Source organism: Protopterus annectens, chromosome 14.part0, assembly GCF_019279795.1.
Source record: "Protopterus annectens isolate FY-2018-M chromosome 14.part0, PAN1.0, whole genome shotgun sequence".
Lineage (NCBI taxonomy): Eukaryota > Metazoa > Chordata > Ceratodontiformes > Protopteridae > Protopterus > Protopterus annectens.
In genome coordinates this window covers 1,030,465,323-1,030,491,499 of record NC_056748.1, presented here as the reverse complement: position 1 = coordinate 1,030,491,499, position 26,177 = coordinate 1,030,465,323, and the positions used below count along the sequence as shown (strand labels likewise).

General features: G+C 40.7%; 1 protein-coding gene across 2 annotated transcripts in view; it reads right to left on the bottom strand.

Annotated features, from left to right (window-relative positions):
* Positions 1-17,197, bottom strand: part of LOC122789409 (ecto-NOX disulfide-thiol exchanger 2-like) — a 3,915,450-nt gene extending 3,898,253 nt beyond the window's left edge. For both annotated transcript variants that reach the window (XM_044056835.1, XM_044056836.1), the window contains exon 1: positions 17,130-17,197. The gene's annotated coding sequence lies outside the window, so the exon portion shown is untranslated. The remainder of the gene's footprint in view (positions 1-17,129) is intronic.
* Positions 17,198-26,177: the final 8,980 nt, after the last annotated feature.

Sequence of the window (26,177 nt, the reverse complement as noted above, 5' to 3'; positions counted from 1 at the left end):
CATTTGGGATATGCCTCTCTCTACATACTGCTACTTCTGTTTTAAATTATGACTACAAATCGTTTATGGCAATACAGGCAACACATATGGCTTTGTTGGCTTCAGGATTTAAATTGCCTTGATCAATCTAGGTTTATTCTTATGCACTTAACCCAGGCCAACAGGAAGATTTGCTGGTGGTCAGGATACATGCAGAAAAAGGCTTTGACATGGTGGTAGGATACTGATTATAGCTTTGCTGGCCACAGGGTTTACTTGATATTTGGTTGATTTATGGCTTCTTGTAGAAGATCAGACATCAAAATCAAGACTGATTGTCCTTACTATTTCATCTAAGCAGAAGAATTAGACAAGAATATTTTACATCTCACTTTTTTTTGTGGCATGGATCAGATAATCTTATCTGCAATGTTATACTATGGGGAATGAGGAGCGTTAGACCTCTCTTAGCTGACGATGTGTTAATATTGTTAACTCAGCTATGGACATGGAAGCTTTATTTTGACACCTTAACATGTCTGGCAAACTTTATGGATATAAAACTAATGTTACTAAAATGAGGGACAGTGGTCATGAACTATGCCCCTTCTGTTAGCCTAAAGACACAGCATGGTTATTTGTAGGAATTCCCTCATTTGTAGTATTTGGGCATATGGAAAAGCACTTAATTTGAGGCTTCACTGACTACAACATATGAAGAAGTCAGAAAATGGCTGAAAGCTAATTTTTGAAGGTGGAATTTAGTAGTGCTAAAGGGTACAAACCACTACAAGTTTTGTGGTGTCACTATAACTGTACATTATTCAAGCATTTCCAGTTAGTGTCCCAAACAACTATTTAAGTTCAGTTAAAACATGATTTGGATTTTATTTAGGATGCAGAGAAGCACTCAGACATCATTGGAAAAGTCAATGTTGTGGTAAATGAGAGGCTTAAATTTCCCAGCTCTTTAGTTATAAGCTGAGGCTGTTCAGGTGAATAATATTTGTTGATGACAAATCTCTATAAAGATGGAAACTGCTGACAATAACAAATGACAACCAGATGGAGTTTGAGAGAGTTATAGTATGGGGATGTTAGGGACCACTGTGTGACTATGCAGCTCTTGCTGGTGTTAAAGACACTATTTAGTAAATGAGTTAAGACCTTGTCTGACTTTGCTTTCACCGACTAAATATAGTTAAATTAGTCATTGACTAAGACAATGGCTTACCTATTTGATGCAATTCATTTTCTAAAAGCAACACTATTACTCAGTTAAATGGGAATGCTCAGTGTCTGTTCCCTATAAGTATGCCTTATAAGGCATGCTGAGGCAGGAATTTGAGGGGGTGGTAATTTTGGTTAGATGAATAAGGCTACTTGACCTGTTGAGAATAGTTCCTGCTCTATTGGTTTTTATAATGTTAGAAATGAGGGGACAAGCTCCTGTAAAAAGAAGTTATGTCTTACGATAACGTTCCATCTGCGTTGTTGATCTTCATTCATTCATTACCAATGGGTTATCGGTTCCGTTCTCATAACCGAGCCGGCCAGTATCAAGCTCATTTTAGCCAAAAACTCTCGAGCCAAAGTCCTACCCAGAATGTTCTGTTCTGGTACCTAAGATTGAGTTTGCAAGTTGATAAATAAAAGTAGAGGCTACCTCTGATCATAACAGACCTACAAGAAAAGATTGCATGAGATCAACCAAGAACCTCCGGAAGGGGGACGGAGGGTGGGAAGTAATGAATGAATGAAGATCAACAACACAGATGGAACGTTATGGTAAGACAACTTCTTTATCTGATGTTAATCTTCATTCATGCTTTACTGATGGGACAGAGTCCCCAGCTACCTGTATTCCTGGTTGGCCCTCATGGAAGGACATTACTGAGCACCATGGCGCCAAAGGAAGCTCTACCTCTGGAGGCCAAGTCTAATTTGTAATGAAGAATAAAGGTATGAGGTTTGGCCCAAGTTGCAGCTGAGCAAATATCATTGAGGGAAGCCTTAGCATGGAAAGCTGCTGAAGTTGCCACAGATCTTGTAGAATGAGCGTTCACTCTATGAGGCAAGGTGAGACTGTTTTTGATGTAGATAAAGGTAATACAATTTCTCAACCGTGAAGCCAATGTAACTTTTGATACAGGATGACCCCGTCTAGGTCCAGAAAAAGCCAGAAACAGTTTGTCTGATTTACAGGTAGATTTTATTCTGTCCAGATAAAATCGTATTTGCCTATGAATATCCAAGGAGTGCAGGCAATACCCTCCCTTGTTAGAATGGTTAGGAAAGAACACAGGGAGATCAATAGACTGGTTGATTGCTCTGACACCACTTTTGGTAAAAAGGTAGAATTGGTTCTCAGTGATACCCTATCCTTATGGAAGATAAGATAGGGAGGTTTGATGCATAAGGCCTGAAGTTTTGACAATCACCTGGCGGATGTGATTGCAATCAGAAACAAAGTTTTCCAAGAGAGATCTTCCATCACAAGATGACACAGGTTCAAAGGGTGAAGCTGTCAAAGCTTGCAGAACCAAAGCCAATCGCAAGGTTGTACGGGTTCTCTAAAGGGAGGTTTTAGGTGGATAACCCTTTTTAAGAAAGTCTTAGAGTCTGTGTGACATAAATGAAGAATCTTGAAAACCAATATGAAAATTTGAGATGGCAGCTAAATGTACACGGATAGTACAGGCAGACCGCCCATAGTGGAAAGGATGTGATAAGTAATCCAGTATATTTATAGAGAGTATATTTCAAAAGCGTTTTGTATTAGAGCAATCTGAAACAGTGAGGGGCCGTTCTACATCGAGGGGAAGACAATCGACTAAGCAGTTGGTAAATGTGGGCAAACGCAAATACAACAGCCCACAGAAACAAGCAAAAATGTCACGCAAGTAGAGCACACTGATGCTCATGTTTTCTCTTTATTTAACTGTTTGGATTGTGTTAACACAGCAAATGCACATACTATAAGTAATGAGGCAAATTTGGCGTGTGTTCCAAGCTTGTTGGACAAAAATTGTACTGTGAAACAACTGGAAATTATACAAGGTACTTTAAATTTAACTGACTTGTGCTTGGACAAAGCGCATTATTCCCTGTTACAAAAAGGGTTCAGCTTCATTCCTTCTTCAAAGGATAATATTGTGGGAGCTTTGATTGAGCTGAAACAGTTTGTTAGGAATTTAAGCTTAAAACTTATGTTTAATAATGATTTCTTTGATGTTGGTATCTGTAAAAGACGTAGTACTTTTGTACCTGTGAACCCCCCAGTAGTAATTGCTTTCCATGATTTGTGTGAGAGGGACTTACGAATCTTGTATGAAAATAAAAATAATGCTGTTAGTAAAACATATAACTTAAGTTATGAGGAATACACAGCCCTTATGAACCTGCAAAGTAATAACGATATTGTGATTAAACAGGCAGATAAGGGAGGGGCTATCGTAATTATGAATAGGGTAGATTATCAGAATGCAGTTTTGAAATTATTAGATGATGCTGATGCTTTTAAAACTATTGTGCACGCTGATGTGAAAAAATGTATAAGTATGTTTAATATGATAATTTATGACTTACAACTTTCTAATGATATAACACTAGACTTAATCCATTTTTTTTACTGTTCCTTGTCCGGTCGTCCCACAATTAGATGGTTTACCTAAGATCCACAAGTCACTATCTCAACCACCGATGAGACCTATTGTTTCTGGGAAGGGGTGGTTGACTGAACCTATTTCGGTATATTTACATAGAAGGTTGCAGCCTTTATTAGAGAAATGTGATACCATCTTGAAAGATACACCAGATTTTATTAGAAAACTAAGAGTATGGTATAATAATATGGGCAAGGATGTAGTACAGAACAATAGGCTTTTATTGGTAACTTTAGATATAACGTCCTTGTTTACGGTTATACCTAATGAGTTTGGGATAGAATCAATTCATGAGTTTTTAAACAACTCTTCTACGTTTGTAACAAGGGATATTGAAACATTATGTTTATTATTAAACCTAGTTTTGAACAATATCTTTTTATTTGATAGTCAATTTTATATGCAAAATACTGGTGTCGCTATGGGTACGCCCGTAGCTAATACGTATGCAAACTTGGCACGTTTTACATGGGAAAAGTTGTTTGTCATAAATGACACTAGTCCATATGTCAATAATATATTTTATCAGCGCTTTGTGGACGATTGTTTCCTCATATGGAAAGGTGATGTGGATGATTTGTTACAGTTTGTACACTTTTTGAATGAATCCACTACTTTCTTAAAGTTTAAAATCGAATTTTCTGATGTGTTTATTAATTTTTTAGATCTTAAAATAGGGATACAGGACAATGTAATGTACACTACAGTACATAAAAAAGTGGTAAATGCATGCAGGTATGTTCACTATACTAGCATGCATGCATCACATGTATTTAATGGTATAGTTAAATCACAACTTAATAGAATATGTAGACTTAACACGAATGATAGTATGTCACAGCTGGATGAAACCATTAATGAGTTTAGAAACGGTGGTTATCCAGACAGCGTATTAGAAACAGCTAAAATGGATACTATAAATAATAGACATTTAGGTTTAAAACCTTTATTTCTTACGGATGAACACCAGAGTGAAAATATTGTGGCACATGGAAATGGTGATATACTAAGATGTTACAACTTTTAGTTGTATGACTAGGTTTGTAAAAAATATTATAAAGAAAAATTGGGTTGTTTTATTGGCATCCAGTGAAATGAAATCCATCATTGGTGATAGACCACTTTTTTCTTATAAAAACATGGCAAATTTTAAATGTAAGCTTGGTTACAAGGATTTAAAAAATCTAACTGAAGTGAATAATACATATGGAACTTTAAAATGTCTAAATTGTAGTTGCTGCCCTGATATAATAGATAAAGTAAACAGCTTAGACTTTAAGCATTCGGTAAGTGGGATTATATACAAGTTTAATCTCATGGCAACATGCATTTCAACTAATGTGATATATTTGGCTACATGCACGTCTTGCCATTGTTTTTATGTAGGTAAGACTACAAGAAGATTAAAGGACCGTATCACTGAGCATAAGTCTGAGATACGGAGAGGGAATGATAGGAATGCCTTATATAGGCACATATCCTTATGTGGCAATCAACACAAGTTTAGATTTCGTGTTATTGATAGAGTGTGTGTATCCATGAGGAGGGGGGTGACCTTAACTATTTATTAGATTTAAAAGAATTTGAATGGATTTTAAGACTTTCAGCTGACAAGATGCCTGGTTTGAATGTTGCTGTTACACTAAAGCCTTTATTAGTGAAATTACAACTTTCAGTATTGAGATAATTGTATTTTAAAGTTTATGTATATATTTTTTTAAACACAAATTTTCATCACATGATCTTTGGCTGCTGGTCATGTGCTTTGTTGGCTTCTATTTAAATGTTTGATTTTATTTGTAACCTGTATGAGTATTGATAAAGGGTTTGTACCTGAAAGCTTTGCTATTAAACGGGTGTGTTTCAGCATATTTTAGTGTTTGTTTATTTCTATCGTTCTATCGCAGCTGGTTGGACAATTATAAGTAATCCAATACCACCGAGACCGGGGCTGACAAGGGCTCCATTTGCTTATCTGCTGCCCATAGAGAGAACCTCTTTCATTTGTTAAGATAGATTAGTCTGTTGGACGATTTATGAGATGCAATAAGAATACTGCACACAGGGGACAAAAGGTTTTCATGCCTGGCAATCACAGGAAGTGGAGAAACCAAGTTGTCAGTTTCAGGGTTGTTAGATTGGGGTGAATCAGACCCTGCGGATGGGAGATCAATGTTGGGGATGGATTGAGGATCCATGGTTGATGTAGCATGTGAGGCCAGAGGAAGGGAAACCAGACTTGTTGAGGCCAATATGGAGAAATGAGGATCACTTTGCTCTTCAACTGTCATGCATTCATTAGAAAATGGGAGATGAGGTGGAGAGGTGGATAGGCATAAAGAAGACTCGAGGGCCAAGCGTGGACTACAGCGTCCCTTGGTGACTGTCCCCGATGGGGATCAGGGCAAAGTAGTTGCTGCACTTCTAGCTGGTTGGAGAGGCAAATAGGTTGCAGCAAGCCTGGCCCCAGCGGTTGAAGATTTTTGCCACTATCAGAGGATTGATGGACCACTCATGAGGCTGTAGAATTCACCTGCTCAATTTGTCCGCTATCATGTTGGAGCTCCCGAGAATGTGCACTGCAATCAGAAAGCGGTTATGAGCTATCACCCATTGCCATATTCTCAAGACCTCTCGGCATAACGGGTAAGATCTGGTGCCCCCTTGTTTGTTGATGTAGCCCCCCCCAATCAGGGAGGTGTCCGTGGTCACCATGGCTATCAGTTGATGGGGGTTGAAAGGGTGAGACCATTGTTGGGAATTTCGAGACGTCCACCAGAGTAAATCTTGCTTGCATCTCTGAGTTGCACTTATTTGAAAAGACAAAGGATGTTGTAGAGGGTACCACTGAGTGAGAAGTAGCCACTGAAGAAGTCTCATGTGGAATCTGGCTAGAGGAACAATGGTAATCGAAATTGCCATTAACCCCAACAGCTGAAGTACAGATTGAGCTGGCGATTTGTGGTGACAGAGCAGTGGCTGAACTTGTTGTCTTACTCTCTGACGTCTGTGTTCTGGAAGGGATGCTGTGCAATTTCTCGTGTCCAACAGTACTCCTATAACTTCCAAAGACTGAGTTGGGATTGAGTTGGATTTCTCCCAGTTTAGATTCCCAGGCTTTGAGCTGTTAAGACAATATACTGCAGGGCTTCTTCCAGTAGATGCTTGGTGGGGGCGGTAAAGAGCCAGTCGTCTAGATATGGAAATGCCTGGACTCCTTGAAGTCGCAAGTGAGCGATAACCACTGCCCTGCATTTTGTGAACACTCCAGGGGCTATACAGAGACCAAAGAGCAGGGCTCGAAACTGGTAGTGACTGGCTCCTATACGGAAGCGGAGGTATCTTCTTGAGTGTTTGTCCATTTTTATGTGGTAATAGGCATCTTGAAAATCTACAGTGCACATCCAATCGTCGTCTTCCAAAAGAGGAAGGATAGACTGAACCGTGACCATCCGGAATTTCTCTATTTTTACAAATTTGTTTAGTGTACTGAGATCCAGAATTGGTCTCCAGTCCCCTGTTTTTTTGGCACTAAAAAGAACCTTGAGTAAAATCTGGATCCCATCTGGTCTGGGGGGACTGTCTGGATGACTCTTTTGGTAGCAGCTTTTTGATGTTGTAAGCTGCTGTTTCCCTTTGACTGGATGGAATGTCTGGTAACACTCTTGATGAGACTGGGCAAAGATGGAAGGGGATGTAATAGCCCCTGGATATAATCCATTGTGCCCAAGAGTCGGTTGCTATGTTTTGCCAGGCATCAGGGTACAAGGAGAAACGACCCCCGACTGCTTCCAGAGGTGAGCAGTCGGGCAGGGCAACGCTTCAGGAGTGCTGATTGGGTTGGCAAGAGAAAGAATCTCTGGAACCCCGGTTTCACAGACCTCCTCTGCCCTGAAAGGGGTGTCTTCCAGTGGAGTTCCCCCTCTGCCTCTAGGGGAAAACTCGGCACGTGCATCCCGGAAAGAACCCTTTGATTTCTTGTACCAGATCTTTCCGCTCCTCTGATTTCTGGAATAGAATCGCTGAGGAGTGGAGTGTCTGCCACCAACGGCAGACAAGGTCTTGCCATCTTGCTTGCACCATGCCAGCGTATTCTTGACTTTAGGGCCAAACAAAAATGCAGCCTCTATGGGGGCATTCATGAAGGAAGCCTTAAAGGAGTCCGCAAAGTCACAAAGGTGTATCCAAGCCACATTATCATGGACTTCGTCAGAAACAGCTCCTGCCAAGGTTTTATAGAGCTGGTTGATAAGATCTTGCTGAAGCCTAATAAAATGTGCCAAATAATTCAAAGACCTTATGTCAAAGGTCGATGAAATAAACGCACGCTTCTCTAATCTTTCAATCGCCTGGGACTCCTTGTTGGGCGGGTGGACAGTTTGTCTCTCTTCCGCCAAATCCTTCTTAGTAGCAGCTGCCCCAACCATAGCATCGACTGGAAGAACATGACCAGTGGGGGTGCTCAGCGGGAAGGGGGGGAATAATATTTTATCTGGCCTCTTAGGTATCACTTCCATGCACACTGCACAATGAGCTGGACGAGCTCATTGGCAGGCGGGGTGACCCAGAAGGTAAGGGGCCAGGCACAAAAAGCCTACAGGAATACGGATTCCTCAGAGTAGGTATAAGAGGGCTTCCAGTCATGCCTCTGTCTAAGGATCTCGAGGATGTTACCAAAGGACACCTCATCAGTGGGTGATCGTGGGGACCCTTCCCCATCATCAAAATTCATATCTTCAGTCAATGACTCCTCAGTGGAGTCCATGTGCTTCCTCTTGCACGATGCTTTGTGGGGTGCTTCCTCAGTGGGAGGTTCTGGGGAAGACTGCATAGAGGTGGTCTCCTGAGGAGGAGAGACCAGAGGCTCTTGTGCCCGGTGTCCTGTAGTTGAAGCCTGTGGCAGTTGTGGCACAGATGGGGAAGAGGACTCCGACAAATGAGCTTTGCCAGCGGAGGCAAGCACCCTTTCCATGGCCTGGAAGGCTGGCCCGCCCAAGGAGGGATGGGATCCTGGAACAGAGCATGACAACCTCAGAACTGGGGGTCGCACCCCGCCCCGACAAGCCCGCGCCCAAACCAAAAGTCTCAAGAGGACCATGAACCATAAGACAGAGCATTCCTAGAAGGTGCCATAGAAAAAAATCGGTGTGGAGCCAGGAATGCCCTCCCCCAACAGCACAGCAACTGGCCCGAGAAGAGCCCGATGCCCAGTGAACCGAAGGTCCCAAGGATGATTGCAAAGTGAGATCCACTATTGGAGTCGGAGGAAGGGAAGCTGCTGTCGGAGTAATAGGCTTCGAGACTTGAGTGCAGGTCGAAGGAGGAGTATACTTTGGGGTTTAACTGGTCAACAAGCTGCAACATATCCTGCTCAGAAAGACTCTGTTGACCTCCTGGAGAAGGCTGATGATGATTCTGGCCTTTCTAGGAAAGAACTATACTGACTGCTTGCAAGAGGATCTAGTGAAGGGGAATATTTGCTCCTTGCTAATTCAATAGGTGCAGAGCTCGGAGCCGAGGAAGTCTGCACCGAAGAAAACAGTATGGAAAAGGTCTGCGCCAAAGATGTCAGAGCCATAGTAGTTGAGGGTGCCTGCACTGTAAAGGCAAAGGTCTGCCCTGAAGGGTACGGTGCCATAGTGGAAAGAGTCTGCACCGACAATATGGACGGTGCCAAGAAGGACTGCACCAAAGTACATGTCAGTGCCGAAAAAGTCTGTGCCGTGGAGTACAGAAGAGTCATACTTTGAGCCAGAGATGGATTGAACCTGTATTGATGATTGCCTTTAGGGACTGTGACAGAACTGTCGGAACCATAGTTGTCTGCACTGGGAACTCCAGTGCTGATATCGATAAAGGAGACATGGCTGTAGTCAGGATCATTTGGGGCTGTGCCGAGCCTGGAGCCGACAGGGTCACAGGTGGCAGTGCCTGAGTAGTAATCAATTTCACCTTCTTGTGAGTCGACTCCCTACGATCTCCAGAGGGAGAAGAAGGGAGTGACTTTGATAAAGAAGAGGAAGAATGCCTCTTGCAGGGTTTAACAGAAGGGGGTGAGCCCTACGACACAAATAGCCTCAGAGAAAGGAGACTTGACGCCTATCAAAATTAACTTATTCTTCCTCTCATTGAGAGTCCTGGTACAGAAGTTTGTACAAATCCCACATGGAAGATCTACAGTCAAGTGAGAGACTGTAAGACGGTAGAGACAAGTCATGGCCATCAGAAAGCGGTAACTTACGGCCACAATACTTGCACTGCTTAAAACCAACACAACTTTTCTTATCCAACATAGCTGGTGTGGAGAAGCACAGTAGCAAAAAGAATAACAGCTACTCAAGAAAAGGGTAAAAAGAGAAAATGAAGTATTACCAATGATGGTAATGGAGAATTACCACAAGGTAAGAAACAGGGTAATAAAGAGAAAAGTCTAAAGGGAGAGTCTCTAAAGTGTGCGATAGGGTAGGAAAATATTAGAATAAACTTTTGTGAAAAATTTAGAGTAATAAGAACATATAAACTGTCAAAAAATTAGACACTTAGCTGAGAGAATGTCTTGACACAGCTATTCAGCAATGCAGCAAACAAGATCTGAGGTAACAGGAAGCAGAGCAATCTGGATAGGACCCTGGCTCTAGAGTTTTTGGCTGACGCGAGCTTGATATTGGCCGGCTCGGTTCAGAGGAAGGAACAGATAACCCATCAGTAAAGAATGAACGAAGATTAACAACATCAGATTGAAAGTTATGGCTGGAAGGAATTAAGATCTTGAAAGTCAAAGGCAGCAGCAAAGGAAATCAATGCATGAGTGCAAGGGTTCACAGGTAGGTACTAGGCTATCGGTCAAGAGGCCTAAGTAAGCCTAGCCAACAAGGTTCCCTGGCTTACGCCAGCCAAGAAAGTTAATTTCTTGTGCCCCTGTTGAGCAGAGCCACAGAAGTGATCCCTGGGGTGTATTTCCTATTTCCCATCCAGTCAAGATTTTTCTTGAAGAGTGTTAATGAGGAACTTGGTTTGACATAGATGGGTAGCTTGTTCCAGAGTATAGGAAGTCTCTGGGACAGGAATCTATCCCTCCAGCATGTCCTGTTTATTGTGGTGACTAGGTTTAGGTCCCTAGAGCGTGTAGCTCGGAGAGATTGGGATTTCTTAAGGTGTAGCATGTCCAACAGCTCTGGGTTTAACATAGCTTTACATGTTAGGCAGAGATCTCCTCAGAGTAGGCAATGTGCTACAGAGTGAAGTTGGAGTTTGAGACTAAGTGTATGGCATCTGTCTGAGGCCAATAATCCTCTTTGTGAGGTACTTCTGTGGCCTTTCCAGCTGCTGCAGATGTCTTGTAAGGTACATTCCAAATGGGGCACTGTACTCTATAATGGATCTAATGAGTGCCGAGTAAACGGGGACAATGACCTCTTTTTCCTGGATGAGAACCCTTTTGTGATGAGGTGTGCCACACAGGATTTCCTGACTACTGTGTCGATGTGATTATCAAAGGAGAGACTACTGACCACCTTGGGTCCCCAGGTCTCTTTTCACACATTCAGCATTACGTAGACTGCCATTTATGTGGTAGTTCATGGGTACAGAGTTTTTACCAAAGGGGATGACAATGCACTTTTTGGCATTGAGCTTGAGGCCATGCCTCTGACACCAGGCATCGGTCTCAGTGAGGCCTTTCTGTAGGATGGCCACATCATTTGTGGAATCTACTATGGCTCCTAGTTTGCATTCATCTGTGAACTTTGTTAGCCAGAGGCCTTCTGTTTTAGCCTGTACTTTAGAGAAGTAGATACTAAACAGGAGAGGTCCCAGGACTGAACTTGTGGTACTCCACTTGTCACTGATTTGAAGTCAGATTTGGAGTCTGCAACTTTTACAGTGTGAGTTCTGTCAGTGATCCAGTTGGCAATCCATTTTGTGATGTAGGGATTTATACCTAGTTTAGTGAGTTTAGCTATAATTCCAGAATGGGGGATGGTGTCGAAAGCCTTGGCGAGGTCAAGATAGGCTGTGTGAACCACCTTACCCTCATCTACGGCTTTGGTGACTGCCTCAAAGAAGTCGATCAGGTTCAGAATGCTTGATCTGCATTTCACAAACCCCAACTGGGTGGGGTCCAGGGTTTGGAGGTTACCAATGTCTTTGTTTATGAGTTCCATGATGATACGTTCCATGGCCGTGCAGACCAGGCTCGTCAGGCTAATAGGGTGATAGTTCCCGGGACCGGTGGTGGCTCCTACTATATGAAGTGGAGTAACTGTTGATGTGCGCCATTCAGTGGGCACAAAGCCTGATGTGACATTACAATTGAACATGGTGCTTAGGTGGGGAGCCAAGTCATTCTGAAATTCGTGTAAAACGCAGCCTAGGATGTTGTCCGGTCCCATGGATGCTGTGTTTTTGGTTTTAGAGAGTGCAGCTTTTACCTGCATAGATGTGATTACAGGGACTCTGCATTCTTCCTGTATAGATATGGGCCCTTTAGGGGGTAAGAGAGGAGTAAAGTTAGCACTGAACCTATCCACCAGGATGTTGGCAATATCAGTTGGTTCTGTAATTTTCATGCCGTTGTGCTGCAACTCAGAGCAGATCTGGGTGTGATTCTTGACATAGCTAGGGAATGCTTTGTGTTTGCCCTGAGAATCACTGGCGGTTTTGTTTTTGTAGCTAGCTTTGGAGGATGTTATAAAGGATCTCAGCTTCTCATTGAGGCTGACCAGGTAGCTCCTCCACTCATGGGATTTTACTCTTTTGCAACAGTTTCTTCCTTTTGTTGTAGAGTTTGTTTATGGCAGGGGACCACCAGATTGGCTTCCTTTTTTTTTGAGGACAGCGTCTTGGTTCTGTTTGGGAAAGCACAATCCATGCACTCGTGTAAGTGCTTAAAGAGTGCATTTGTGTAGGATTCAGCAGTCGTAACTGTATTGTCCATCTGCATGGGTGTCATGTAGTTCGTCACTTCTGTCTTAAGAAGGATGAAGTTGGCCTTGGAGAATTTATTTACCGTGGTTTCCTTAATGGTGGGTGGGGGCGAGATGCGGATATCTAGGGTGATTAGCTTATGGTCGGATCTGACCAATGAGGAGTTAATTTCAGGTGTGGAACACCGGTCACTCATGTTGGTAATGACTAGGTCTAGGATATTGTTGCCCTTGGTGGAGGTGTGGATAAGTTGATCCAGGGCATTGGAATTCCAGAAAGCGTTGAGCGAACGAGTTGGTACATGAACAGATTTCCCAGTTAATGGTGGGGTAGCTGAAATCACCCATTATTAGGGTGTTTGGTTGAAAGCTAATATTTTCCAGTATATCAAGAAAAGAGGAGTGGGAATCCTGGGGCATGGTGGGGGATCTGTAGCAAGCTACAATTTGGATTGCAGTTTTGCCCAGAGTTAGTTGGACTTGGATAACCCCGGATGGATTATGCTGCGTAACTAGCCTGGAGGTGTGGATATCCTTAATGAATATGGACACACCTCCGCCTTTGGTGTTCTGGTCCAGGTTAGATGGCCAAAAAGTGTGGCATGAGTTATAGCCTGGTAATGCAGGTGTGCTCTCTACAGCCTTGAACCAAGTCTCAGTCACTGCACAGATATCGATGTTCTCCATTTTAAGGAGTGCCTTGAGTGAGGGCATTCTGAGATTTAGACTTCTAGCAATGAGTAGCATTACCCTCAGTTTTTGCTTGCCTGTTCCTGTTACAGTGGTGAATATGCCACTAGAACCTTGCCTAAAAAGGCACTATATGGGTAGCAAGAGCCTTAACCAGTATCCAGAATACCAGGGGTGACAGGTGCAGGACATCTCTGGCAAAGCATCGTGGTCTGTCAACCATGTCGTCCCAGGCAGAGAGATACTGGATCCCCTTAGAATGACACCAGTAGCTTAGCCAATTGTTGAAGTCAATAATTTTATCCTTGTACTGCGGTATCATTCTGGGTCATGGCAGGATGCTACTCTGGGCTAGGGTCATACCTGCCTGGGCTACAAGATCGGAGAGCTCTTCCATGTCTCTTTTCATTTAGTCCAGGGAAGTACGTCTCAGGTCGTTCATACCAACATGGAAAATGACAGAGTCATATTTGTACTTGTGGAGTGACCTGAGTGCATGGGTTACAAATGTGGTGGACCATGGCACCTGACAGACAGCTGACAGTAACCTTCTCCTTGTTTAGCCTGGTGAGTGGGACATCAGTGTGCCTGACTATAGAGTCACCTGTGACTGTTGGGTACGCTGGTTTGCCTTATGGGCTGTGGTTTATTGACAAACTGAGTCTGTGGGCTGTATCATTTGGGTTGTGTTGGGGGCTGTTGCATATAGAGACTGATCCCTCTATGTTGTCTTGGGTTTGTCAAATGCCACATTAAGCAACCAACTTGAGGAATTTTATAATATATGCAAGCAAGTGCTTGCACAAATACTTTTTATACACTGCAGAGGTAAGTCTTGTATTTTCAAATGAAAACATTAAGTGCTGAGGATGTCAAGATGAGGTTTTGGACAATTGGAAACCCAGCTTTTGGTTATGTTACAAACTGGAAGGCTTCTAAAACTTGAGAAGTCTCTTATGTGGCTCCTGCAGCATGACGTGATACAATTATCTATCCTTTTTTTGGTGAAAAATAAAATAGTCTAGTTTCATGGCAGATGTCATCCACCATTATGAAGATCAGCCCTCTTCCTCAGAAAAGAAATACGTTTTTACAGTCACACTATCTTGGAAACACACCAATCTGAGTATTTGCTGTACTGGTTTATGCAGTTACACATGATTATCCTTACTCAGAAGCAAAACTGTCTGCAAAACAAACTGCAGAAGTTAATGCACAGACTGACCAAAATGATGTTTATTTTATTCATTAGTTTCCTGATATAAAGATCTGCTCACAGACCCTACATGTCATGTGACTCGATCACAAACTGCAGTGGTGAGGAGGGGGATGGGCATGGAGATATACTAACCTACCTTTAGTTTTTGTGTGTGTGTGTGTGTGTGTATATATATATATATATATATATATATATATATATATATATATATATATATATATATATATATATATATATAATTTCCACTTAACTTAGTAAAGCACAGTACAAACAGAATGCAAATACACACAGTCTTAATGTTTATATTATCCTACTACTTTACTAGTTAATGGCACTGATCCTACACCTTTTCTTCCTCAGACTCTCTCTCAATCACTGACTGCTAAACAAGGATAGCTGTGGAAGGTGGTGATAATCTGCCCTGCCTTCAAGCCAGCCCAAGAAAAAAAGATGTACAGATATTGCTCTCTGCATAGCAGTCTGATCTTGGACAGCAGAGAGCCAGGCACATGATTCAAGAAAACAATCTTGCACTAATCAGTTAAGAGTCTGTGGTCTGCAGAGTGAAACATGCAGAAATGTGACTAGCACTCAAGATTTCACTGGAACACTAGAAACTGTAAAGCAAGCACAGAAGAATACCACAGCTAAGCAGCTTATAGTAGTCTGGCATCTCAAATATGCAGTGACGTTTGGAGAAACCACATATCCTGAGGTAAGGGCACATAACATAGCAGCCTCTGTGCCTTGCAAGTTGTGTCCTGAACAATGAGGCAAGGGGTACTGCACTCTAAGAGTAGTATACTTGTGCACTCAACTGTACAACAGCAAATTAGCCCTGATGTGCAAAGCCAGATAATACACACATTTAGCTTGAGGGGACACATGGGGACTAAATACAAATGACTGTGGACTAACCATGTGTTCACATGCATACACAAATACAAACATAACTGCTCTCTATATGTAGTTCACATCTGTCCAAACTACACAAATTAACTTGTGCACAGAACAGAAGCAAGACGTAGGACTAGGCTCCTGTAACAGAGACAGGAAATGTAACAGAGACCAGCAACTTCAAAAAATAAACTGCGATGATTGTGTAAATATCGTAAAAGCTAAAATTCTGAGAAACATAGTTAAAGCTTTTCTGCAGGAGGATACTTTGCTCCCCTGCACTCCCCATCACACCACTACTGCAAATACAAATGTGTGTGTGTTTATATACACACACACACACACACACACACACACACACACACACACACACACACATACTAAATATAAGACTACTGATGGAATACTTGGAATAATCAAGGATACCACAACCTTGGACCTGGTCTACATTTCCACTAACTGCACCTGTACTCTCAACTCTTCCAAAAATAGCAATTACACATGTCCTATACATCGGGGGCATAAGTATACCTGCTACCTGACAGGTCTATATTTCAATTCCCCCCCAAGATCCCTATACCTCCAACCAGTAATCCTGTTCCATTTCCTTACCCAAGGATTAGCCAAAAGGGGCCCCATCTAGTAGGCAAACTGTATCCAGAATTAGCCAAAAGGGGCCCCATCTGGTAGGCAAACTGTATCCAGGATGGGCTAAAGAGCAAAAAGTGACCATGGAGCTTAGTGGAGAGAATGAATGAAATAGGATGGCATAAAAAATGCAGTGCATTACAACAGACATGTATACGCACAAAAGGCACCTCAAAGTTTCACCAAGATAGTGAGAAGCCAGTGGTAGTTAAATCTCAGCAATGTGACCCACTTGATCCTAAAGCATTCTATGTTCACATGATGTTTTGATTTCCTGCAAGCCAGTCTGCACATTTGTAACAAAAATTAGGCACCATCAACAACGTCTCGAATTTTAACTTGCATTACAGCAGTACACACTTCTCTATCGTGTAAGGAACCAAATAGATGCAGTCCATGAATACTCAGATTCACATTTTTCTCCAGTAGCGTTTGTCTATACCAGAAACAATTTTAAAAAGCAAAGCTTTTCTGCACTATTAAGTGAACCATTTAAAGCAGCCTCATTTTCAGCCACACTTCTGGAACAATAAAGACTGAAAATAAGTTGGAGATTTAAAATGAAATATGTGCAGATATAAAGTCTTTAATATTCTCAATTTATGTGCTGTTTACCCATTTCATTGTATTGGATTTAGTGCTGGTCTGTGCTGTTAAGAGTTTTTTCTGGAGCACTGTGTACCTCCTAGACCTAATCTTGTGAAAATTAATTTATTACTGACCATCAACAGAGGTTGTCATCAGTTGTTTACTTATGAAAACTGCCTAGCACAAGGAGGATTAGTGTTGAGAAGATGTGCGCTTTTTTTGGTAATAGCTTCTAGTCTGATTGGCAACGCATATAAAAGAACAGGCACCCGTCATTTACCTAGAAAATTAATTAAGCTTTTATTCCCTCAGAACAGAGAAGATGGAACATCTATGCAAATGATTCAAATCCTATACTTTCAGGTTAGAGAGATTTCAGGGTTTCCTTTGTCAAAGTAACTTTTTACAATTCTTCAAAACATGTTTATTATGCCCATCATGCAGTGTATCCAAAAAGTATTTTCCTTTTGGCACTTTTCGTTCATCAACAATCCAGTTAAATAAATGTCACATACTTACAGGAGTGAAACAGTGCCAGCAAGAAAACTAATTAATTGTCTCAGAGTTTCCTCTCCATGTAGTATCTGTAGGGCAGAAGAAAAAAAAAAACAATACAATGGAAATGAAAATATGAACATCAGAGCAAACATCCATAATTCAATGTAAGAGCAATCTTCATATAAATGAAGAGCCTCTTGTTTATTTCAGCTTATCACAATTCACTACAATAGCTAACAATGACAATCTCCAGCACAAAAGACTAAGCTTCCCACCAAGATCAGGTGTTATATAAAGAAAGAAGTAATGTTAAACATTCAAATGCAGTCAGTTAATGGAAGTGTACCCCACAATTACCACGATGCATACACGTACCCACACTGAACGCCAAGATTAAACAAGTTTTATTTAAAAAGACAGCTATAGTTTAGACCACATTCCATGTATGTGACAAATGCCATGCTATCAAGAAAATGGTCAACAGATCTGTAACAAAATGTACTCTCGCACTAAATAGTTACTGACCACAGTCAGTCCTCAGGTTACTGTCTACAAAGCAATAATAATTTGTTTTGCACAATATTAAATACTTTCTTCACAGACCTGCAGCTACCCAACATGCAGTAAAACAAAATTAAATATAATCCATTTATACATGCAAAAAAAAATCAACATGGTGATAATGTAACTTCCTTCATCAGAAACATTACTGCTTTGTTGGTTTAGTGCAGAAATCAAAAATGCCATAGATGATTCCTTCATAATTCTGTCTTAAAAGATTTGCATCCAAGCCTCCCATGTTGGCAAACTCCCATGCTTAAAAATGTGGTAGCTTTAAGAAGGCTTTCTGGGGTTGCTCAACAGTGAAGTGAAAGGGGGATGAAAAAACATTTCCTTTGGTGGCCAAATACAGGCAAGGAAGAGGCGAAAACTTCACTATTTTTTTTAATCAGCCAATACCTGTATCTGGCCATCACATGGAGTTAAAAAGTGCAATTTTGCGACCCCCCCCCCCATGCACTTCATTGTATTGCATTATCTAGAAAAAAAAAAAAAAACATTTGCTTGAATGCCATTATTTTTCAGCCTGGGGCATACCAGCAAGATAAGCCATTTGGTTCCAGATCAAAGAACAAAAATGTGCAACAGCTAGAAAAAATACGTAACATTTTACTCTATGTAGTTATATAGATATTACGGTCACTAAGGAAACACCTGCAGTGGGTTCAATGGTTGCCTTTATAATATTATTCTTTTACTAGAAAACCACCGACCAATCAAAGCAATGTCAGTGGCGCAAAAGGTAGCACACATGCCTTTAATTTGTAAGGCTGTGAGTTCTGTTCCCACAACATCTAGATGGACTGCTGACAATGCATAAAAGAGGAAGGTGCACTCCTGTGTGGTCTTTCAGGTGATAGATGAAACCAAATTTCACACCCAACATGAATGCAGGGGAGGACAAGATTCAGTTTTCCTTGCTGTTGATCTGTTTTGTATTAAACAAAAGGTAACTGGGACCATGAAGGCTTTTTAGCAGCTCAGTGAAAGCAAGATTCAGTTAGAAAACCCACCAAAAACTCTGCCTTCTTTAGAGAAACAAAACCTCTCTCCTGTCAAGCATAAATTGCTCTAGCACATGCCTACCTTCTTCCAACCCTTCTCTATGGCTCTCAGATGCTCACCAACCTGCAGACCATGCATGACCAAACTTGAATCCACTTAACAAAGTAGCAAAATTTGCCACTGAACTTCCTTGCTCCTCTCACCACTGTCTTGCTCTACAAAAAGTTAAATGGTTAGAGTTCCCTCACAACCTTACTCTCTCCCAGCTCCAAATAATCAATTCCATTCTTTACCATCCCACATTCTGCCCCGCCATATCACCCATCATCTCACCCTACACCCCAGCTAGGACACTCCAGAGCTCTGACCAACACCTTCTGACCATAACCAAACCCAAACAACATAGGAAAGAACCTGTATAGCTATTACCCCGCCAAACACTGGAATAAACTCCCACTGGACATACGAAACACTACTTCCAAACTTCTACTCAGACTGCGAGAAATCACCTTAGCTTAAATAAACTTTGCCTCCGTTACCAGCCCCCCCGACTAACCCACCTCTCCAGACCAATCTCTCACTTCTTTCTCTCCTACTAGTACCTAACTCTACCTCCTTCCAAATCCTCCCTCCATTCCCCCCCACCAAACCCTTTCCCTACTCTTATCCCTAAACTATCCTTTACTATTTCAATCTCCTCACCAGTAGAATGGTCAATAAACTACTGTTGCAATCTCTCCTTCACTGCTACCTAAGCACTCCTTACTAGCTTCTTTTCTCTCTACTTTAAATTCAGTTTCTCTTAGACTACCTACCTTAATATACATAGCTAGCCAACATTGTATACAATCTGTAATCAGTATTATTTTTTGTATACTCGCTTTACATTATGTATTCTTTTTTTTGTGCACTAGCAAATGTTTTCATTCTTGGAACTTGTATATATTTTATAACTATGGAGCTTTTCTCCCTGGGTCTCCAATGAAAAAGGGCCTCAGCCCACATGGACCAACCCGGTCAACAAATGTCAAATAAAAAAATAAAATAAAGACGGCAATGACTTATTGCACTGTTACTTTGAACACAGAAGTATGGCAAGGGAAGACTGACAGATCCCCTGGATCAGGGAGCATGACGGACACTTTAGGTTGGGTGTTAACTGGTTTTTAATCCACAGCTCTGTCCTGGTAAACCATTCAAGCAGCCATGCTTTCAATCATAGCTGCTTAAACTGTATTAAGTGTCGTCTCTAATAAACTGTAGCAGGGAACCCCTCAGGGGTAGGGTAAATGAGGGGCACCTACAGCTCTAAATGGATAAAGAAATCTCAGAATACACTGCAAACTGATAAAACAAAAAAGAAAGGAGAACCAGAAAATGATGCACCTCACTTTAACAAATTCAGCACTTTCGCCCAGGTACAGTGGACTTAATCAGATCATCATCAAATCTGTTACACCCAGCTTTGTAACTTTTAACAACCACATGACCAGAACAATTAGTGAGTTCATGAACAAATTTAAAGAAACCTTTTTTCATTTAATAACAAATTAACAACAAACATCTTTGAAAGCATTTGACATACAACTAAAAAGCAAAATGGTAAAACTCCATTTTTTAAAAATCTGCTCCTTGATTAAAACAGTTTCAAACTAAACATTAACAGTGGAACAAAACTTATTTAACAAATACTGCTTTTAATTTCAGCACACTGCTAACAGAGGCCATGTCATTTAGGCCTGAGAAAAGAGTAGCATTACATTCCAGCTGCCACCTGAGTTCCTTGTATTTAAGGAATTCATCAGCTGATTCACCCCTGGATCCTAAATCGACATGGTCAATGGAAATGTACTTGAAAGAATGAGTGGGATGGTTTTTAATATGTTTGCACAGGGCATTCCTTTCATCACTTCTGTGAAGGTAATTGCTAAATTCTACTTCTCAATGCTCTTTTAGTTTTTCCAATATAAAAATATTCACAAGTTCAACAATGTACTTAATGATGGTGATGAAATCACAGACAGGGACCCTTTAGAGTTTCCCCCTCTGAGGAGGTCAAAACAACTGGGAATCAGAGGGAGGGGAACCCGGGGACCCCAAGGGGGAGGAACAGCTTTGCATGGGGATTTTATCAACAGAAGCAAAGTGAGGTGGAGTGGGAGAGGCAACCTCTGGTAGACATTTATACAGACACTTGCAATATTGTGTTAAATAGTGCTGGTGACTTTACAATTTATAACCTGAGTGACTTGGAGGTTACATTATTATGGGCAGACCTCTTTGAGAAGGGTTTAACCTGTGTACCAGCTAGGACAGACAAAACCGATGATGCTCTTGTTAATTTAAAACTTTTTATTAGAAAGCTCAATTTTGGGTTTTATTTTAATAATGACAGCACTTCTGCCAGTACATCCAATGCATGCAAAACACCTAGTGTGTTTACTACACCATTGCACCCAGTGGTTAACATCTATGAAAGAATGTACAAGTATGGCATTAGGACGTTATTCTCCCTCCCTACGAATCACCCTTCCAATTTAAGTACTACTAAGTGGGAAGTGTTGAAAGACAAACAATTTACAGGTCAGAGTTATAAAACCTGACAGGGGGGGGGGGGGGGCTAGGTGATTATGGGCACCAATGACTATATCAACAAAATGTTGGTTTTATTATATAAAGAAACCTATATCGGGAAATTTCCATCAATGAAATGAATATTACCCATCACAGGACAAATACGACTCTAGATGACATTTTGTTGAACAAGCAGATCAGTTTAGCTGAACATAGCTTTCTCAAGGTGCCCCACCCTAGGACCCCACCATTTGTGGTATCCCCAAGTTTCATAAAACCATCAGTGACTCCCACTTTGTGTCCTATTGTCAATGCAAAAGTGTCCAGGACATTTCCATTGGCTAGGTTCACTGACCATCTCACCAAGGGGGTCCTTGACGACCAACCATACCTATACAAGGACTCCTGGGATTTTCTTTCTAAAAAGTGTCTAATGATTTTTACACGGATGACCATCTGTTTTATAACTGATGTCTAAGATCTTTTCTCAGTTATTCTCTATGAGGAAGGCCCTTGAGTGGTTCTATGAATTTTTGTGTAATAATTCTGAGTTTGACCATACCAAAATACTTACCCTTAGAACATTCAAGGAGGCTACATTGGAAAATACTTTATTATATTTGAAAACCACTTAGTTAGACAAGAGAGTGGTGTAGCAATGGGGGGCAGCATATCCCCCTGGTCTTTGATAATATAGTGTTAGTCTACTAGGGAACCTGGTATTTACCTCTGAATTTACTGGATGTTGGTCCTTATATGGTTGTTTTTTGAATGACTACAATTTTTTGGATGGACACCAGAGCTAGGTTACAAGAGTTTTTTCAGTTTTTGAATTCTACAACCCACTTCTTTAAGTGTACTATGGATGTACAACTTGACAGGGTAAACTATTTAGATGTTTCTATTGTCAAGGACAGAACGTTGAAAAAATGTGTCAACATTGTACAGAAAAACTCACCCATTCCAACTCCCTGTTACATTTTAATAGCTGGCACCCCTCCACCAAAAAAAAAAGTCATTGGTGAAGGGTCAATCTGTGAGATTGGCTCATATAGTATTAACAATGCCACTTTCCAGGTGGAATGTGATAAACTATGAGGGATGTTGGGAAAAGGAGGGTAGCCTGATTTGTTTCTGAACATTTTTAGAGAAGTGGAGAGAATGGAGAGAAAAAGACAGCAGGGGCATGTTTCCCTTTGTTAAAGACTATAAATAGCGACCCATGTGTAACTAGGGTCTGTGACTCTAATTCAACTGACAGCCAGGGTCATTTTTAGAAAGCATTGGTGTTACCATATAACCTGCACTTTGACAATACTCACACAATTACATATATAGGTACTTTTCCGTTAAACCCCTACCACTTTGCGGTGTTGTGATTTGCCAGTATTCACAAGATTTATGTTTAAGAGTGTAAATGAGTGTTTTCTAAACACTCTACTTATAGAATAAGAAGACACAGCTCAACATTGTAAATAAATAACTTAGGAGACCTGCGAGAAAGGATAGGAATTAATTTATTCTTGTAATAATGGATTATATGTACAACAGCCACTGAGAAAACGTACATGGGTCAAAAACATTGATGGAATTGGAATATATTTGATAGTAATATCTGACGAACTGTGCGTGTATTTGCACATGCAAGAAAGAGGTGTTCGTAGGGATTATTAGGGCATTTCATAGAATTTTTAAAAGCTGCAGGTGAAGTATATTTTCCTTTGCAATGTGCCAAAAAGTTATAATCTGCTGTAAAAATCTTTGCTTTAAAAACTGTCAAGCGTGTAAGATTGCAGAATTACTTAGGATGCTCTGGGCACTTTTAGGAGCTATGTTATCTTTTCAGGTAAAAGGATAAAAGCAAGAGAGAGGTTAAGGGAAATGGTGTATTCATTTTATATGTCGGTATTTGTACTTGTTTGGTTCTGTGTGTCGGCTGTGCAAGATGTCCATGTTGCCTTTTTGATGTCTGCGACCAGATGTCTGCATAGAGGCAACCTTTTTTTTTTTCATAACCCTGTCTGAAGCTAGTTTTTAGGTGTCCTTTATCATGGAGGAAGGAAGTAAATTGTAGGCACCAGCTGTAATTACACAAGCAGGATGGAATAAGGCGAGACACGTGGTAGGTGCTTAACGGAAAAGTACCCATATATAAAGTGGAGTATTTTGGGGGCTGACCAGGAGTATTTTAGTAAGGTGGGGGAAAACCAGTAATAGTATATAAAAAGGACATTTGTTTCAAAATCCTTCTTGAGCGACCACATGTGGCCAAGTGTTATGGTGAAGCAGGAGTGGCCTTGGGTCAACTGGTGTCCTAGGCAAAAGGGCTCCACAGCACCCCCCACCACACCACTCGGTGCCCCCATCTTGGTCTACCTACATTAAATAAATACTGGAAAAGCGCCCGTGCTAGAATGGCGCCCTAGGCGGCCGCTTAGTTGGCCTATGCCTAAGGCTGGCTATGTGGTGAAGTGTGGCCACTGTTCACAATGCAGATATAGTTAGGAAGTAACTTGCCTTTTCCTCGAAGGCTTTGGTACAGTCAACTTAACAAGTATTACTGTGACAGCAAAAGGATTATATATGTTGCTAATTGCCAAATGCAAATGTTTTTATACTGGAAAAACTAAAAGGGCATTGACAAGTAGAATTTATCAACATTAATATGACATTCACTGAAGGGATGAAAGGAATGCCTTGTACAAACATTAAAAACCATCCCTCTCATTCTTTGAAGTACATCGCCATTGACTATGCTGATTTAGGACCCAGGGTTGGACCATATGATGAATTCCTTGAATACAAGGAACTCAGGTGGCAGCAGAAATGTAACACTACTGTTTTCCCAGGACTGAACGACATGGTCTCTACTAGCAGTGTGCTGAAATTAAAAGCAATGTTTGTTACAAGTTTTATTCCACTGTTAATTTAGTTTTGAACTGCTTTAATCAAGGGGCTAGTTTAAAAAAAATGGGTTTTTACCATTTTACTTTTTAGTTGTGTGTCAAATGCTTTTAAGGATGTGTTTGTTGTGAATTTATTAAATGTACAATGTTTCTTTAAATGTATTCATTAACTCACTAAATATTCTGGTCATGTGGTTGTTAAATGGCACAAAGCTGGGAGTTCCACACTTGATGTTATTCTGATGCAGTCCACTGTACCTGGACGAAAGTGCTAAATTTGTTTATTAAAGTGAGGTGCATCACTTTCTGGTTCTCCTTTCCTTATTAAATGGATGAATTAAAATGCTCATTTTGTATAGCCTATGGTAAATTGTGTAAACCTAGATGGTGGGAAGATGAAGGGAATGAGAAAGTCATGTCAATATAACAGTTTCAAAGATTTCTCTTTTGATTGGTGTATAAGAAAATAAAATATAGTAGACTGAGTGACTTGGATGTGTAAGTACACTTCTCAGTGTCAGAGAGAAGTTTTATTTATAGTTATGACACTAAAGAAAGTAGGTTCAAGAGCATCATGGCCACTACTCATCCTGCAAGAAATGTATAGTTTGGAAATACAATACAGATGTTACAGAGGAATGGAGTTGATATTGTAAATATAAATAAGGCAAAACTAAGACTTGTACAACCTAAACCAAATGCAATCAAAGTACTGAATATTGTAAAGTAGACAAAAGAACTGAAGGTGGGATCCTTAGAAAAAGGAAGTAGTAAATTAAATTAAACTAAATGGAAACTGTAGGAATATTACATGCAGAATAATGTTCATGAGAAGGAATGAGGTTTAAGGGAAAAGGGGAATTGAACACTGTAATGTTGGAGAAATTATTTTTTTAAAAAGCAGCATCCATACTGCAGGAACAAAATGTTGCTATAGCTCATTTTATTTTATAGTGTGCATCTGGATTAGTCATACTTGTGTTTAGTAAAGAAACAAAAATAAAAAAGTAAGAGCTGTATAACATTTGCTTGACAGCAAAAAGAAACAAGAAGCCTATCTAGTCTGCCTTTTAAGAGCATTTAATTAACTTTTACATATCCCTCCATCTTCATCTTCAACCTCACCCCTTCTTCAACCTATTTCATGACCTCTCAAAATGCTAATGTGGATTCGGGTCTATATTAAATTCTCGAAAGCTGACAATGTCGAATTTGACATTGTCGACACAAGAATAGCGAAACTGCAGAACACTGAACAAGTAAATGGAAATCTCTGTAAGGGGAGATTTCCGTTTACTTCAATGCAGTGCGGTTTCGGAGTTGGTATACGTAAATACCGGGGAGGGGTGCAGGGTGGCTTTCCCCCCCTGCCTACACTGTTTAGTTTTTTTTTTGTTGTTGTTTTTATTTTTTTTTCTGAACATTCAATGTTTTAACAATTCGATCACTAAAGGTTGACCTTTATTGATTCAAACTGTTAAATATTCAATATTCTAATATAGACCCATGGATTCCCATTCCAGCAATTGATAACACATGCCTACAACTCTCTCCCTGAAGATGTACTTTCACAGACTCAGAGTAGATAGTCCCTACAATCTGCTGCTTGTGATGGTAGAGTAAGAAACTGCCAGTCACTATTCAGACAGCTCCTGGAAGTATTGGAGAATCCAAGATGATGATACAGCTCACAGTTGTTGCTTTATGAGCTGCAAGTTGAAAACAAATACTGCCAGGCCCTTGGGAATCTAACCCTTCTTACATGAAGCCTCAAAGTCCAGAATCAAACTGTGACTATTTTCTGTGCGGATACTCTGGTGTCCAGAGTACCAGAGATTATTTCTAATCACAACACTGTGTGAGGCAAAGGGGAGCACATTCACTGAAAGAGTCCATGTGACTAAGTTGTTATTGAAGAACATGGACTTTTCCTACAGGATAACAGAACGTTTAGTCACATCACTGATGAATATTTTTGACATATGCTTTTCTTTAATTATATTTGCCATGATAGTGCACTATC